The following is a 16,544-nucleotide window of genomic DNA, read 5'->3' as shown; positions in this document are numbered from 1 at the left end:
GGGTTGCGGTTGGATAGGGGTGATGGCAGAACTACATGAAATGGCAGAGCTGTCGGTGTAGGCAGCTTTGATGATGGAAGAAAGGAAGCACCTTTCTTTGAAAAAGGGTGGCATCTCACTGGTTATGGAATGAAAAGACTCACCCTGAGAGCAGATGCAGCAGAGGGACTAATTGAGAGAAGGGGAGGGAATTTTCTCAAGTTACAGAGTGGGAAGAGGTATAGTCCAGGCAGCTGTGAGAGCCCGTGGGTTTATAATTGACATCAGTGGGTACACTCTCTCCTGAGAGAAAGAGGCAGAGAGATCAAGAAGGGGTGGAAGGTGTCGGAAATGGATCAGCTAAATTTGAGGGAAATGTGGAGGCCAAATTGATGACCTTTGAAGTTGAAGCAGCTGAGGTCAGGATTGAACTTGAGTGTCTGGTGCCAAAAAGCTGTGGCTGTACTAGTTGACACAGTGGTGAATCCTAAAACTCCCTGGTGGTCCAATTGTTGTCTTAATGTAGACATAGATGGTCCTTTAGTGGACTGACAGAGATTTCTCTTTTTGAAGCCCCCTCTCTTAACAGTGTCCACAGCTGCTAATTCTAAATATATTTAACACCAATATCCACTCACATTGCTGAACATTACTAAATACTGAACCACATCTCATGTAGTTTGTGTCAGAAAAAAATACTACATTGGTAATAATACCCTTTTCATTTCATTGGAGGTGGAGCGGTACTGATTTGTTTATTTTGCATGTTTTTCTATATCATATATCAGGACTGCTGCTAGAAAGCTCCAGTGCCATTTACTGAGGAAGCCAGTGTCAGAAGCTTTTGCCGACCCCAACACCACTCACAGCCGATTGCCCTGAGACTGAGGAAGTTGCAAGTGGTCCCTTCTCGTTGGACATCAATGACTCTCATGACAATTCATGTAAGCAGGCTTCACTTGATGAAGCTCAAGATTTTCTCGTGTGTGTGTGTGTGTGTGTGTGTGTGTGTGTGTGTGTGTGTGTGTGTGTGTGTGTGTGTGTGTGTGTGTGTGTGTGTGTGTGTGTGTGTGTGTGTGTGTGTGTGTGTGTGTGTGTATTTAATATCACCAGCACATGTGATATTTGTTAACTTTATGCCAGCATTATGATAAAATAGGTTACTAATAAATATAGATAAGAAAAACTGAGTTCCATTAACTGTGTGGAGCAGGTTAAGACCTACAAGTATCTGGGAGTACAGTAAGACGAGAAGCTAGACTGGACTGCCAACACAGATGCCTTGTGCAGGAAGGCACAGAGTCGACTGTACTTCCTAAGAAGGTTGGCGTCATTCAATGTCTGTAGTGAAATGCTGAAGATGTTCTATAGGTCAGTTGTGGAGAGCGCCCTCTTCTTTGTGGTGGCGTGTTGGGGAGGAAGCATTAAGAAGAGGGACGCCTCACGTCTTAATAAGCTGGTAAGGAAGGCGGGCTCTGTCGTGGGCAAAGTACTGGAGAGTTTAACATCGGTAGCTGAGCGAAGGGCCCTGAGTAGGCTACGGTCAATTATGGATAACTCTGAACATCCTCTACATAGCACCATCCAGAGACAGAGAAGCAGTTTCAGCGACAGGTTACTATCGATGCAATGCTCCTCAGACAGGATGAAGAGGTCAATACTCCCCAATGCCATTAGGCTTTACAATTCTACCGCCAGGATTTAAGAACTTTTTAAAAGCTATTATTAATGCTTTTTGAGATAGTGATTTAGATGCATATCATATTTTTTACTGAGTTAAGTATTGTATGTAATTAGTTTTGCTACAACAAGTATATGGGACATTGGAAAAAAGGTGAATTTCCCTATGGGGATGAATAAAGTATCTATCTATCTATCTATATATATATATATGTTTATTAAATAGTTACGATAAGCAGTGGAAAATAACAGAAATAAAAAAGTAATGAGGTGTTGTTCAAGGGTTCAATGTCCATTTAGAAATCCAATGGCAGAAGTGAAGAAGCTGTTTCTGTATCACTAAGTTTGTGTATTTAGCCTGTACATCCTTCCCAATGGTAACAGTGTGAAAAGGGCATTTCCTGGGTTGTGGGGGTTCCTTACTGATTGATGCTGCCTTTCTAAGGCTCTGCTCCTAAAAGGTGTCCTGGAAGATGTTACCCATGATAGAGCTGACAAATTTTTCAACTTTCTGCAACTTACTTCGACCTTGTGCAGTAGCCCCCATACCAGACGGTGATGCATCCAGTCAGAACACCGTCTACTTTTTGTACCAGTTTTAGTTGACAAACTAAATCTTCTTAAACTCCTAATGAAATAGCACTAGTCTTTCCTTCTTTATAGCTGCATCAATATGTCGAGTCCAGTTTAGATCCTCAGAGATACTGACACCCAGGAGCTTGAAATTACTCTCTCTCTAGTTCTAATCTATCATTGATTATTGGTTTGTGTTCCCTCATCTTAACCTTTCAGAAGTCCACAATCAGCTCTTTGGTCGTGCCGACATTGAGTGCAATGTTGCTGCTGTGACACCACTCAACTAGCTGACATACCTTCCTTCCTCACACCCTATTGTCACCACCTGAAATTCTGCCAACATTGCTTGTATCATCTACAAATTTATAGATTCTAGTTGAGCTAAGCCTACCCTCATGGGAGTAAGAGAGTAGAGCAGTGGGCTTAGCACACATTCATGTGGAGCACCAGTGAGGTGGTGATATTATTTCTGGTACAACAGGCTGTGGTTTCCAGTTAGGAAGCTGAGGATCCAGTTCCGGAGGCAGCTGCAGAGGCCCAGGGTCTAGATTTTTGATCAGTACTGTAAGAATGCTGCTGTTAAATATTGAGCTATAGTCAATAAGCAGCATCCTGATGTAACAACTGGAAACCAGGAATTGGACTTTATTATGGAAACAAAGGTGATGTAGCTCACCCTTATCTGTGCTGATTTGGTGAAGGTGAGACAGAGTTCTTACTTCTGTAATGTGCAGGGAAGAACAAAGGGAGATCTGACCTCTGACTACAGAGTCACACACAGTTAGAGAAAGAGATCTCCCATCTCTATAGGATTTCAGTAAAGGAGCAAAGTTAAATTGCTCCTGAGTCCCAGTGAGGGAGAGAATGGGTTCTCACGCCTGTTTGCTGGGTCCTTGTGAGGGAGGGATGTTACTTTTCTCTTTTGGAGTTCAGGAGATTGACAGCTCATGGTCTATAGTTTGCCATGGCACCCGATATCTCAATTCTCTCTGATTTTGATTTTGTTTTCCTTTGCAGAATGTCCCTTGGTAGAATGAGTGTTTTGCTCCTGACTCTGGGCTCTCTGAGTGAGTAATTTATAACTACACACTGTGTACAACAGCAGAAGTTGTTTTTATGTTACTGTTTGTGTAGAGGACCAACAGTGCTCCAGCTTCATGGTTTCAGATACCTGAATTTAGTATCGCTGTTAGTTACCATCTGTACAGTTTCTCATTGGCCCCAGTTCTGCAACAGTTCAATCATTAAGTTGTCTGATTTAAATATTTTTAGTAGTCCACCAGCCTGTGGAGTTTCACAAACCTCTTGTACAAGTTCTTACTCACTTTAGTTTTAAATTACACTCTGTCAGCGGTGGAAACAATTCAGTATCTACCTTGTCATACCCAGTGAGAATCTTAAATGCTTCACCAAGATCACCTTCCTTTTTTCTAGACTCTAATGCTTGCAGATCCAATCCCTTTTCACTGCATATCAAAGGTTAACTATTTCCACCCAGGTATTTACTGAATGAACCATTTCAGAATCAGAAACAGGTTTAATATCACCGACATACATCGTGAAAGTTATAGAATTCCCTCCAGGCTTTGGCTGTCTCTAGATGACTTGGCGATTCAAGTGTTGGTAAAGTAACCTCCAAAATTTTATGAGAATATCTGCCTCCACCCTGCACTCAGACAGTGTGATCCAGATTGCAACCACGCTCTGGGTGATTAAGATGTCCTCTAACCCTCTAGTCCTTGAAAAACAGCAACATTCCAGTATTGATCCCAGTGTCATACTGGTGTCATTATCTTTGAGTTTCAAAGTAAAGCCACCATTATCACCTTCTCCCTGTCCCAAGCCAGTTCTGGATCTGATGGGCTCACAATGTATAAGCCATTTAAAAGGCTTTACTTGAGACTAGTGAGTCAACAGCAATTGCAGTTTCTCACCAATATATATGTATTTTGCTGAAAAAAAACTATGTTCGTAATAACAAACCCACTATGATTCTTTGCTTAAACCATCTCAGTAAGTGTCCCTTAATTGTATTCAGCTTATTTTTTGTTTGTTTCAGTAGTTCCTCACAACAGACATTGATGTCATTCAAAATAACTCAGACGTTGTTCTTATATTTAATCGTGATTTTAGTAACTGAATTGCCAGCATGGTGTAATGCACTGAGTGGAGTAGCCCTGCAATCTCATTGTCCTCAAGAATGACAGTAAAGCTCTAACTAAGCTCACTGGACTCTACTTAATTGGCATATTTCTGCTGCCCTTCCTGGATAAGTGTACAGCAATTGCATTCCATTGTGCATCTGGCACCTCATCTGTGTTCATGAAAAAAATGACAAATGTCTGCCACTCTTCCACAACATCCTCCCTTCTCTGTGTGCTTGGTGACTCACTGAGTTAACAATTCTGCAACTAAGTCCTCATTGGCTCTGTTTCTGAACACTGTTATTTCACATTCACAAGGTAAATGTCATTGCTGAAATTGTTATCTATACATGTAATGATTACCTGTACAAAACTTTCATTCAGAATGGTTTACAGGTCCAACGGGAGGTGGAGCCATACTGGACCTGGTGTTGAGTAATAAGCCTGGCCAGGTGAATGACCTTTCAGTGGGTGAGCAGGTATACAGGTCTTTCACCTCCAAGTACACACTGGTTTTTGTATATTGCCCAACAATTCTCCAGTTTGCATTTACTTTGTGTATGTGTATTCACTAAATATCGCAGTCACATTTCTTGATTTTGTCTGTTTTAACATTCATGTATTGCGCCTTTCTGATTTTCTTTGTAATATAATTAATGAATACTGTAGACCACTGCATTTTTCAGCTCTGATTTCCTAAATCACACCCTCCCACCATACTTTTGCTTTACCTTACCTGTATGTTCTACAGCGATGTGGTTTTGAATTGGGAGAACCGTCTCTCCTCACAGAGATATTACTGTTGTTACTGTTTCTCCTGAAATAAGCTCCTCCTTCTCAGCTGAATCCCCTTCAGGTGGAGGTATTAAACAGAGTTTTTATATTCATTCTCAAGCAACCGAGCATATTGACTGCTGTGCTCAGCCACGACAGACAGCACTTGATAAACGCAGCACTTGCATGCGCACACACACACTCACTCAGTCTTACTTGTCATTCTGCTGTTGTTGTGCTGAGTGCATGTACTTCAATGTCTTCCTCAGTATGTTCTCAGAGTGTATCCAGAAACTAGTTGTTACACTCGATTTGGCTTTATCACAAACGAGAAAACCTGCAGATGTTGGAAATCTGAGCAGCACACAGAAAATGCAGAAGGAACTCAGTAGGCCTGCAAAGGGTTTTCACCTGAAACATACTTTATTTTTTTCCATAGAAGCTGCCTGACCTGTTGAGTTTCCCCAGCATTTTGTGTAGCTTGGCTTTATGGTGCCTTTCATGCCATTCATGAAATTCAATTTCTTTAGTAATGAGGATATGTACAGTAAATGTGTATATGTTATTTGTATACTGTAGATACATCTGCTTAATTTGTAGTATGAATGTAATGTCATTCTGAGGTGCATCATAGTCTAACACATGTGTGGTTTTAAGTTAACTTTGTTGGTAATTAAAGAAGGTATATACCAGTAGAAAGAAAATGGGCTGATTCCCTCAATTGGGAGACAGATGGGTAGGGGGGATGCCAGGAGTTCACACTGGACAAGAATTAGTATGGAGCTATTATTGTGTTTCCTGGTAGTTTTTATTTTCCTTTTGTAAATTTGGGCAGTTTGTTTTTCACTATTTTCATGATTTTTGCAAATTTGATTTTTTGCACACCTAATGAATGCCCTTTCATTAAAACGCTAAATGACCAGCAAGTTTCCTTTGGCCATTACACAAGTTTGTAATACTAGTGACCCTGATCTTTTGTGCTTATTCTGAAGTCCGTGTCCAGAATTGCTATCTCTTCTGTTGGTCTTGCTATAAATGATTCAAGAATGATATCTTGAGTGTATTCCAAAGACTCTACTGATTCTTCTTCCTTACTGTGGTCTGAACCCAGTTAGTAACAGGATATGTTGAAAGCCACCAATCTTTACACAGCTTATAAAGTTGCCCATGAAACTTTTCTTTGATGTCTCACTGATGTTGAGCAGCCTGTTGTGCACCGCACAATGCGCATAACCATCTAATCGTTCACATTTTGAACAGCATGACCTCACTTGCACATTACTCCATGTTTATCTTCAGTAAATTTGGCTCAAACTCTTCCCATTTCATCTGAAACTAGTAATGGGTGGCTTCTTCTCCCAACACTAAGGCTTGACACTATCATAAGCCCATGACAAAACCTGGTCTCATTCTCTGCATCATATTTCTCTGTCTGACTGCATTCATTACAATTTGTACAATTGAGACAAGACACAAGAATTTTTTGTTTCTCTCTGCCCCACTCCTTGTTTCATCTGCCTACCTCACTCATACCTCCGTCTCTGGCTAATTCAGTAAGGGTGATCTGCTGTCCTTCTTTCTAAACTGTTTTAGCCTCTTTCTGTACTCCCATACCACTGTGTCTGATTGAAAGCTCTGAGATGCAGATCGGGGACATCAGACTGAAGTTTCAGACTGATTTTCAATGCAGTATTGAATCAATCATACAGGGAGATGGGCACTTCGTTAGAGTTTCTCACCACGCTGCAGGACAACTAGAAAACTTAATGTATTGCCCAGTAAATCAATTTATAAAAGGAAACATGTTGATTGTAGGCACCTCATTGTTTCCCCAGTTCAGAAATTAATCACTGTATTTCCACATTTCTCATTCAGTTAATCAGGGCACTCAGCATATTTGAGCGTTTGGGATAATATTATTTGAATGAAGTGTGTTCATCCTGAACCTTGAGTTCTGTGATGCTTTGTAACCTGTTGTTTTGTTCTGGCATTAACTGTTTTATTTTATTTCTGAGATCATCAGTATTCTATCAATGTAAGCTTCTCTGTGACAGACTGAGCTGCCTGCTCACAGGGAGCTAGCTGGGTGTTTGAATATTCTATAGACCAAAAGACATAGGAGCAGAATTAGGCCAGTTGTCCAGTCGAGGCTTCTTCACCACGCCATCATGGCTGATTTATTATCCCTCTCAACCCCATACTCCTGTCTTCTCCCCTTAAGCTTTGACACCCTGACTAACCAATAACCTATCAACCTCTATTTTAATATACTCAGTGAACTGGTCTCCACGAATATCTATGGAAATGAATTTCACAGGTTCATCACAATCTGGCTAAAGAAATCCCTCCTTATTTCTGTAATAAATGGATGCTGTTCTATACTGAGTTTCTGCCTTGTGGTCTGAGACTCACCCACAAAAGGAAATACCCTCTCCACATCCCCGCTATCTAGGCCTATCAATATTCAAGAGGTTTTAATCACATCCTTTCTCATTCTTCTAAACCCCAGCTAGCAAATCCTAGAGTCCTCAAATGCTCCTAATCCTTTCATTTCCAGAATAAATCTTGGGAACCTCCTCTGGATCCTCTCCCACACGAGAATATGTTTTCTTAAATAAGTTGCCCAAGACAGCTCACAATATTCAAAGACTGGCCAGGACTCAGCAGCACATCCTTGCTCATATATTCTAGCCCTCTGGAAAGGAATGGTAACAGTTCATTTGCCTTCCTTACTACCATCTCAATGTGTAAGGCAACCTTTAGGGAATCCTGCACAAGGACTCACAAGTCCCTTAGGAACTCTCATATTTGTAATTTTCTCCTTGTTTATAAACCATCTATGTCTATTTCTTCTACAAAAGTGCATGAACATACACTTCCCTACATTATCCTATCTGCCACTTCTTTGCCCATTCCCCCAATGTGTCTATGTCCTCCTGCAGACTCCCTGCTTTCCCAACATTTCCTGTCCTCCATATATATTTCTATTGTCTGACAACTTAGCCACAAAACCATCAGTTCCAACATCCAAATCATGGACATATAATCTAAAAAGAAATGGTCCCAAAACCGACCCTTGTAGAACACCACTATTCACCGACAGCCAATCAGAAAAAGCATTCTTTATTACATTTGTTTGCCTGCTTCAAGTCAGTCAATGATCTATCCAGGTTAGTATTTTTTCTGTAATGCCATGGGCATTTATATTGTTAAGCAGCTTTATATACGGCAGCTTGTCAAAAGCCTTCTGTTAATCCAGGGAAACAGCATCCGCTGACTCTCTTTTGTCTATCATGCCGCTATTTCCTCAAAGAAGTCCATCAGAGTTGTCTGGCAAGATTTCCCCTGAAGGAAAACATACTGACTTTGGCTACTTTATCATACGCAGCCAACATCTTCCCAACCACTGAAGTCAGGCTAACTGGCCTTTGATTTCCTTTGTTTTGACTCTTTCCCTTCTTAATGATTAGATTGACATTTGCAACTTTCCCTTGCTCCAGAAACATTCCAGATCTAGTGATTCTTGAAAAATCAACTGTAATTCATCCACAATTTCTCACTTGCCTTGTTCAGAACCCTGTGATTTATCCATCTGGTCCAGGTGACTGATCTTCAGACCTTTTGGCTTCGCAAGCACCTTTTCCACAGTAATGGAAACTCTCTTCTGTCCCCTGACTCTTCCAAAGTTCTGATGCAGAATACTCATTAACTTCATCCATCATTTCTTTGTCTCACATTATTACCTCTCTGGCATTATTTTCCAGTGGTCCAATATCCATGCTAGCCTCTATTTTACTCTTTATATATCTGACAAACTCTTCTATTATCCCCTTTGATGTTATTGTCAAGCCTACCATCATCATTCATCTTTTATCTCATTTTTTTTAGTTGACTTCTGTTGAATTTTGTAAGTTTCCCAATCTTTGACCTTACAACAAATGTTTGCTCTATTCTATGCCCTCTCTTTTGCTTTAATGCTGTCTTTAACTTCCCTTGTCAACCACGGCTACCTCATCCTTCCTTTAGAATATATGTTCATCTTTGGGATTTATCTATCCCGCACCTTCCTGAATTGCCCCCAGAAACACATGCTCCCTGCATGGCCACATATTTTTTACCTGGTTCTCCTCTTTCCTCCCACATCACAAAGACTTGTAGGAATGGAGTTGGGTGGGGGATAGTAAAGGCTGAATGATCAGTGAATATTGCATAAAAATATCATCATTCTGTCCCTCAGTCGGAGACTCCACCACTGTTGATCCGTGTGAAAATCACACCGTCCTGGATCAGCCCTGGAGGAGCACGAATTGCTCTGAAACTCGGTGCAGTGGTCGGTGGATGGATGACGGACACCTTACAGAAGGATGGTACAGATTTAGCAGGTGAGGTTCATTAGGTTCAGCAGCTCCTGTTGCTTCTTGCATCTCCGGGTTTCCCAGTTACATCCTAATGGGATGCTGTAAATGAATCCCCATCTTCTTCCTGGTTGTTACTATATTCCATGTGTGAGCTAGCAATATTAATTGCCCTCTAAATTCCCTAGCCTAAGCAAATGTATGGGTTGGTGGGGCAGAGATACCCAAGGAGGTGTAAGGTGTTCCTTCCCTCCGCTAGACTGCAGGTCATCCTTAGGCAAGGTGTCCCACCTGCTTAGACCATACCCCCACCACCACCACCACCACCCCCCCCCACCCCACCACCTCCGATCCGGGACACATGAAGCTAGAGGAGCAGGTAGTGGATGGTCGTATAGCAGTTGGTGCATATCACAGGTCCTGGTTATCTGACCACCAATACCAGACAGACGACCTCTGAAGACTATTGATAATGGCTATGGTCACCATCTTTTAAAGACACTGCCCAGCAGAAGGGAACGGCAAATCACTTCTGTAGAAGGGTTTGTGAAGAACAATCATGGAAAGACCTTGTTCGGCCATGGCCACATGACACAACACATAATAATGACAAGAAAAACAGATGTAAATGAATTAGGTGGGTTTGGTAGAGGAATTTTTTGCATAGAAGAATGTGTTCAAAGCTACACTACTCAAGGGTACAGTCTGACCCTAAATGGCTGAATGGTTTTCATTCTGCATTAGCACTTATATAGTGAGGGTAAGATTTGATAGGATGTCATGCAAAGAGGTGGGGGATGTCACTTCTTTGGAGGGGCCACGGTGTGGGTGCAGAGAAAAACAAACCCTCACTCATCTGTGAGGAAATGGTTATTCACACAAGAATTTGGAAGGGGAAGAGGACAAACTGAGTTTCCTGTGAACTGACCAGAGCTGGACAGTGTGTGGATATAATAGACTTGAGGTCCTGATCTGGACTGACTCTCTGATCATTGTTTCAGTCATGGCAATGTGAAGATTCCCGAGACTACGGTTCCATTCTTTCACTGCTCTACATGGAGTCCAGGCTGGTTAAAAGGTAGGTTTACAAGAATTTACCACAGTGATTATTGAGTTTGGCAAGATTGACAATGTCAGTCTCTTATATTCCAGGGAGCTATGTTGGCTGGAGTCAGGGCTTTAGCTGTCTGCAGTAGGGTAAGCAGCAGCGTTCACTGAGTGGTTTCCTCGCAGTTACTCAGTCTCCACTCCAGTTCAGGATCTTTATGGAGTCCAGAAGAGGGGCGGGTTTGCAGGAGTGTTGTGGATCAACTTTCTTGATCCCCTTATAGATTGAATAGAGCACCACTTCACTGAAAGTTCTTCTTTGGTTAAAAATTCTCTTTTGCCATTCACAACGCTTGTGTTTAGGCCAACAATGAAAGCCCGCCATTGCCCAATTCCATCTCCAAATGGCCCAATTCCATTCCAATAGCTTGTGGTCTCATGGACAGGGATTCACAGCCTTTTGTATGCCATGGAACCCTCTCATTAAGACCATAGGAGCAGAATGCAGCCATTTGGACCATTGAGTCTACTGCACCATTCAATGATGGCTGATCATTTTTTCCGATCCTCTGCCCCACTCCCTGGCCTTCTCCCTGTAACATCCAGTGCCATGGCTAATCAAGAATCTTCAAGCTCTGCCTTAAATACATGCAATGACCTAGCCTACACAGCTGACTAAGGAGGGGTCTGTGGACCTCAGCTTGGGAATCCCTGTCCGAGCATGAAGTGACCTCAGGGTGCATGGATTGAGGGGAGCGGAATGTGAACTTTTGACTGAGAATGGAACGGTCCTCGGGTTGTGAACCACTGTGTTTTGGTAGGTACTGATCTCATTCCCCTTTGTGCCATAGGAGCAGATTCATTTTAGACTGTTTGTAAACGTCATTCCAGGTCCCCATCCCGACTTGGGAGCGGATTCATTTTACAGTGTTTATAAACCTCATTTCAGGTCTCCTTCCTGACATGGGATACAGGTTCACTTCACAGTATTTCCAAACCACATTCCAGGTCCCCATCCCGACATGGGTGCGGGTTCTTCTCACAATGGCTGTAAACCTCATTCCGGATCCCCATCCGGACATGGAAACGGGTTCATTTCACAGTGTTTGTAAACTTCATTCCAGATTCCCATCCTGATGCGGGAGCAGGCGAAGTGACCAGGACTGTCTGTTTCAACTGGGTCAAAGATAACCCACAGAGAGACACTTGCAGCAAGCACATGGAGATCACAATCAAAAACTGCACAGCTTACTTTGTGTACAAGCTGAAACCAACACCGGGCTTATATAGTGTGTATTGTACGGGTATGTTTCTCTTCATATTGGCTCCATACATCTGTGTGTCTGTGTGAAGCCCAGTGAATTTCTGGAGCATCCAAGTCTTCCGACAGCCAGAGTGGCCTGAATTTTCCAGTGGACCATCAGTGATCAGCTCACTTAGTTTTCCCTGACCTTCAGAATGAGGCAGATGCTGTGTCTGAACTCAATGACTTGACCAATAAAAGCAGGCATTCCATAAGTCTCCTTAACCACCTTATCAACCTGTGTAGCCACTTTCAAGGAGTTACGAACCAAGATTCCAAGATCTCTCCACTCAGCAATAATGCTGAGGACCTTGCCCTTAACAGTGTAGTGTTTCTTTCCTTTTTTTACTTTGTCTGAAATTTTCAGGTTTTGAAACTCTGTGAAAATTTTGAGGAACCTGAGTTACAGCAGTTTTATTGAACTGCGTTTAACACAGTTGAAGCACACCAAACACTCCAGCAGAAAACATCTGTAACTAGTGGGATGACTATTAAGAGGCTGGGAATTTGTCCTGATATCCATGTACACTAACAGCTAGGCTAGGAGAGGTTGGCCATTGCCTGCAGGGCTTCCCACATTGAAACACAGAACATGAATGCAGAACTTGTTTTCTGGTGTGGAAGATAATTCTCAGAGTGACCACACAGAATGGGAGCTGAAGCAGAAACTGTTCTTTGAGTTTACTGGACATCATAAGACAGTAAGTTATAGGAGAACCAATAGGCCATTTGCCCCATCGAGTCTGCTCTGCCATTTCATCATGGCTGATCCATTTCCCTCTCAGCTCCAATCTCCTGCCTTCATGCCCATAATCTATCACCTCCACCTTAAATATACCCAATGACTTGGCCTCCGCACCCTACTGTGCCAATGAATTGCACCTATTTACTATTCTCTGTGCTAAAGATTTTCCTCCTCATCTCCATTCTAAATGGATATATTTTTGTGTAGTTATTTTATTTCTTACATCCAATGGACTAAACCCCCTTATATTGCATCTTCAATGCATTGTACGAGCTATAAAGAAGGGAAATTGGGAGGATATTGCACAATCACTCGCATTGTATATTTCAAAAAGGAAATATCCACAAAATAAAAATGAAAACGTAAATAAATAAAATCTGAGAATAGCGGAGAGACGTTGGAATGGTGGTACTGAATGGAGGAGAGACAGAAAAGAGCAGAAGAGCATTGGACAGGATTGAGGAGAGGTTGCAGGAGTGTGGCAGGGAATGAGGTCGGCCAAGCTCTGTGAAAAGAGCAGTTGGAATGGCACTTGTTACAGGGGAGAGAGTGTAGCTGGGGATGAGGATAGCACCGGGGAATGGTGGTGGGAAGATGGACATGGCCCTCAGGACTTTGATCAGCATCAGAGTGCAGACTGCGTGAGACCATTTCAGCAGACATGGATGACAGCGTTTCCTGCATTACCACAACTCTGAGTTCAGTTGACTAACATCCTCCATTACACCCAGAGAGAATGGCTGGGGCTTCTCTTTCTGTTACCCATCAGGATATCACTAGTGTGAGTTTGTGGGAGTGCTGAACTAAGTGAATGGAGCTAAGTTTTGGAATGATGCAAAGTTTCCTCCATTCACTTGTGGAATTGTTCACTGATTGGAGAACAAGACTGTTGCTTGCCCTGTGAGAATGGTGGAAGTGGGCTGGGTGAATAAGATATTGTGCGATATCAGGTGATCCTAAAACCTAATTATTGTCACCATGTCCCCCAGTTACAGATTCTGCACTGGGTGATCCGTGTGTAAATTACAGCATCTTGGATCAGCCCTGGAGAAGAATGAATTCTCCCAGCATGAGAGGACAATGTATGTCTGACAAAAATCTTGAACGACGATGGTACAGATTCAGCAGGTAATGTGGAAATGATGGCTTCAACCCAGCAAGAAGGGAGATTGAAGAGTGTGAGAAGGGGTATTGCTGGAGGACCAGATGTCACAATGTGGCAGCGGGAAACTGTAGGGATAAGAGAGCTGATGCATTCTGCACAGTGAGTGAGTGCCCTGGAGAGAGAAATGGAAAAGGTGAATCAAAGATTATAAATGAAAATTAGATGTCATGGGGGAAGGTTGAAAGCAGACAGGGTGGGGATATGGTTCAATTCTCAAAATGAATCCTCCATTCTCCAATTGTTATTTCAGTTCCGGCAGATGGAAAATTCCCGAGACAGTAGTTCCATCGGTTTGTTGCTGCGGGAAGAGACAAGGCTGGTTGGAAGGTAGGCTCAGAGTTCACAACAGTCAGGCTTAGTTTGCCTTTGAGGAGGGTCAGAATGATGACCCAGGTCTCTGCTCAAGCCTTTAAGCATGGACACTGATGCTTCCCACAGTCACTCAAACCATACACTTGTCTTGAATCCTCATGGAATCTGACAGGGGAGTGCCACCTTCCTGGTCATTTCTGGCAGTGGTGCTGTGGGTCTGCCTGCTGACCACTCTGAGGTAACGGACTGAAACAAATGGTTTCCTGATTCAGCTGTGGATTCACTTTTGTACACTTCAATTCAGAATGCCATCAGCTTACATACATTGTTTACCACATTGGATGGTTGATGATCTTTTTTAAAAAAAAACATAGTTTCTTTTGTTTTTCTACTGTTTGGGATTGCCTGTAAGGAGTCACACCTCACAATTGTATACAGTATTCATATTTTGCTATTAAATGCACCTTGAGCTCCGGATCAGACCCAGGGAAGGTTCTGTAGCTCCATTGCTTGGCATGGAGGAGCAGTTCCCAAGCAGCCCAGCCTATCTCAGGGCACACAGAGCTCATGAGCTAATAGAGGTACTTAAAGTGATGCTGTTTCTATTTCAAATCGTGTAAATTCAGCTTTTCAGTGCTGAGTATCTGACTTTAATTTGTGCTTTCTAAATTTTTGTGTTACAATTTCTTTTTATGTTAAATTTATTTTAAATTGTTTGTATTTTTAAGGTTACATGTAAAATGTTTTCGCAAGAACCGAAACATACATATATTTATAATATGTGCAGTGAGTATGGTTGGAGTGTGTTGTAAGTAAAAATAAGTTTAATCAATAATTAATTTATTTCCTTTATGATAAGTGGACCACTGTCCACTGTCCACTGGAGAAACATTGAGAGGTTTTAAACAAGGTCAAGTCCCTCAATACTCAGTAGCAGCAGTACCTTCACAGTTGTCCTTCACCACAACATGATTTTATGACCGGTGATTGTTTCTGAATATCAGTGAATCCAATAGACTTTGACCTTCTTATCTGCTTAGCTTGGGTATTGGCTTTGTTGCCAATTAACTCCTTAATCACACTTCATTTACTTATGCACACGACTGGCACCACTGTTCTGAAGGTTGAACACAGAAACTGACCAGTGGTTAAAGATACTGACCAATTGGTAACCTTGTATTTGTTCAAACCCCTAGTTGCATGGTGAATCCCTAATCACACAACAATAATACTGATATTAGTCATCAATATAATCTATACATAAAAGGACAATAATACTCAGAATAAGTATACATTAACTCATACAATGCAATTGTTCATTTGCATTTTTGTAATGGCAAATGGCTCCAGTCCACTGCTGTGCAAATGAAGCTGTGCTCTTCAAAGTCTTCTCTTCAGTGATTCATCTTGTTCTATCCCACTTTATCCTCCATTGGCTCTACACTTTAACTTCCTTAATTGCTCCCCCTTTCACCATCACCCATTCCTGTTTCCCTCTCTCATCTTATCTCCTTACCTGCCCAATACCTTCTGGCGCTCCTCCCCGTTCCCTTTCTTCAATTGACTTCTGTCATCTCCTGTCGGATTCCCCTTTCTCCAGCCCATTATCTGTTTAAGCAATCGACTTCCCAGCTCTTTACTTCAACCTTCCCCTTCTCCCAGTTTTACCGACCAACTACCACCTTGTACTTCTTCTTCCCCTTCTGCCAACTCACTGTTCTGTCTTCTCGTCTTTCCTTTCCCAGTCCTGATGAAAATTCTCGGCCTGAATCACTGACTCTTTAATCTTTTTCCATGGAGGCTGCCTGGGCTGCTGAACTTCTCCAGCATTTTGTGCATGTTGCATAAACTAAATTTGCCTGAACACTACCTTAACCCTTGACCTGCTGCGTCTTCTAATACCTCAGAGTCTGCCAGGGCAAACCTGGAGAATTACAAGCCCATAGCAGCTGGAGCCAACTTTAGAGAGTGAACTGATCATGTTTATTTTGGGTATTATGGTTAACTGCAATACGTGTTGAACATGTGAACGTCTCTACGTGAAACAATGTTTTAGTTGAAATGTGATCATTTGTCCTGGTGGTGCAGCTTCCCCAGCAGTCCAATACTCACCAGGGGTGAGGCTGGAGTTTCTTGTCCAAGCCCTGGGCCCACAGGCTCTCACCAGCAGGAGCTGATCTCAGGGAGCAGGATCTGTAGCAGTGAGTTTGGATTGCAGGGTGAGGTGGGGTTGAATGCAGCAGGTGACTGAGGCCAGATCAGATCACGGGTGAATCTGAAACACTGGAATACAATGGTCCAAATTCACATATCCTGTGGGGCTGGGTACAATTTGTTCTGTTTGCTGTCTGGTAAGATGGCACACACATGAAGATAGTAAGAGCTGTCTTTTTAAAAATATTTTTTCTTTCAATCCCAAGCTGGGCATTAAGAATTACTTCAAGCAATGCAGGTCTACTCCATC

At 42.3% G+C, this 16,544-nt stretch overlaps 1 long non-coding RNA gene across 1 annotated transcript; it reads left to right on the top strand.

Moving 5' to 3' along the window:
- Nucleotides 1-803: 803 nt before the first annotated feature.
- LOC140721826 (uncharacterized) lies at nt 804-9,507 on the top strand. The gene is made up of 3 exons (XR_012097474.1): nt 804-923; nt 3,253-3,302; nt 9,391-9,507. It is a non-coding gene; the product is annotated as an uncharacterized lncRNA (long non-coding RNA).
- Nucleotides 9,508-16,544: the final 7,037 nt, after the last annotated feature.

The sequence above is a fragment of the Hemitrygon akajei genome, unplaced genomic scaffold, assembly GCF_048418815.1.
Source record: "Hemitrygon akajei unplaced genomic scaffold, sHemAka1.3 Scf000062, whole genome shotgun sequence".
Classification (NCBI taxonomy): Eukaryota; Metazoa; Chordata; class Chondrichthyes; order Myliobatiformes; family Dasyatidae; genus Hemitrygon; species Hemitrygon akajei.
The sequence above is the reverse complement of the archived record's forward strand: the minus strand, read 5'-3'. Positions and strand labels throughout refer to the sequence as shown.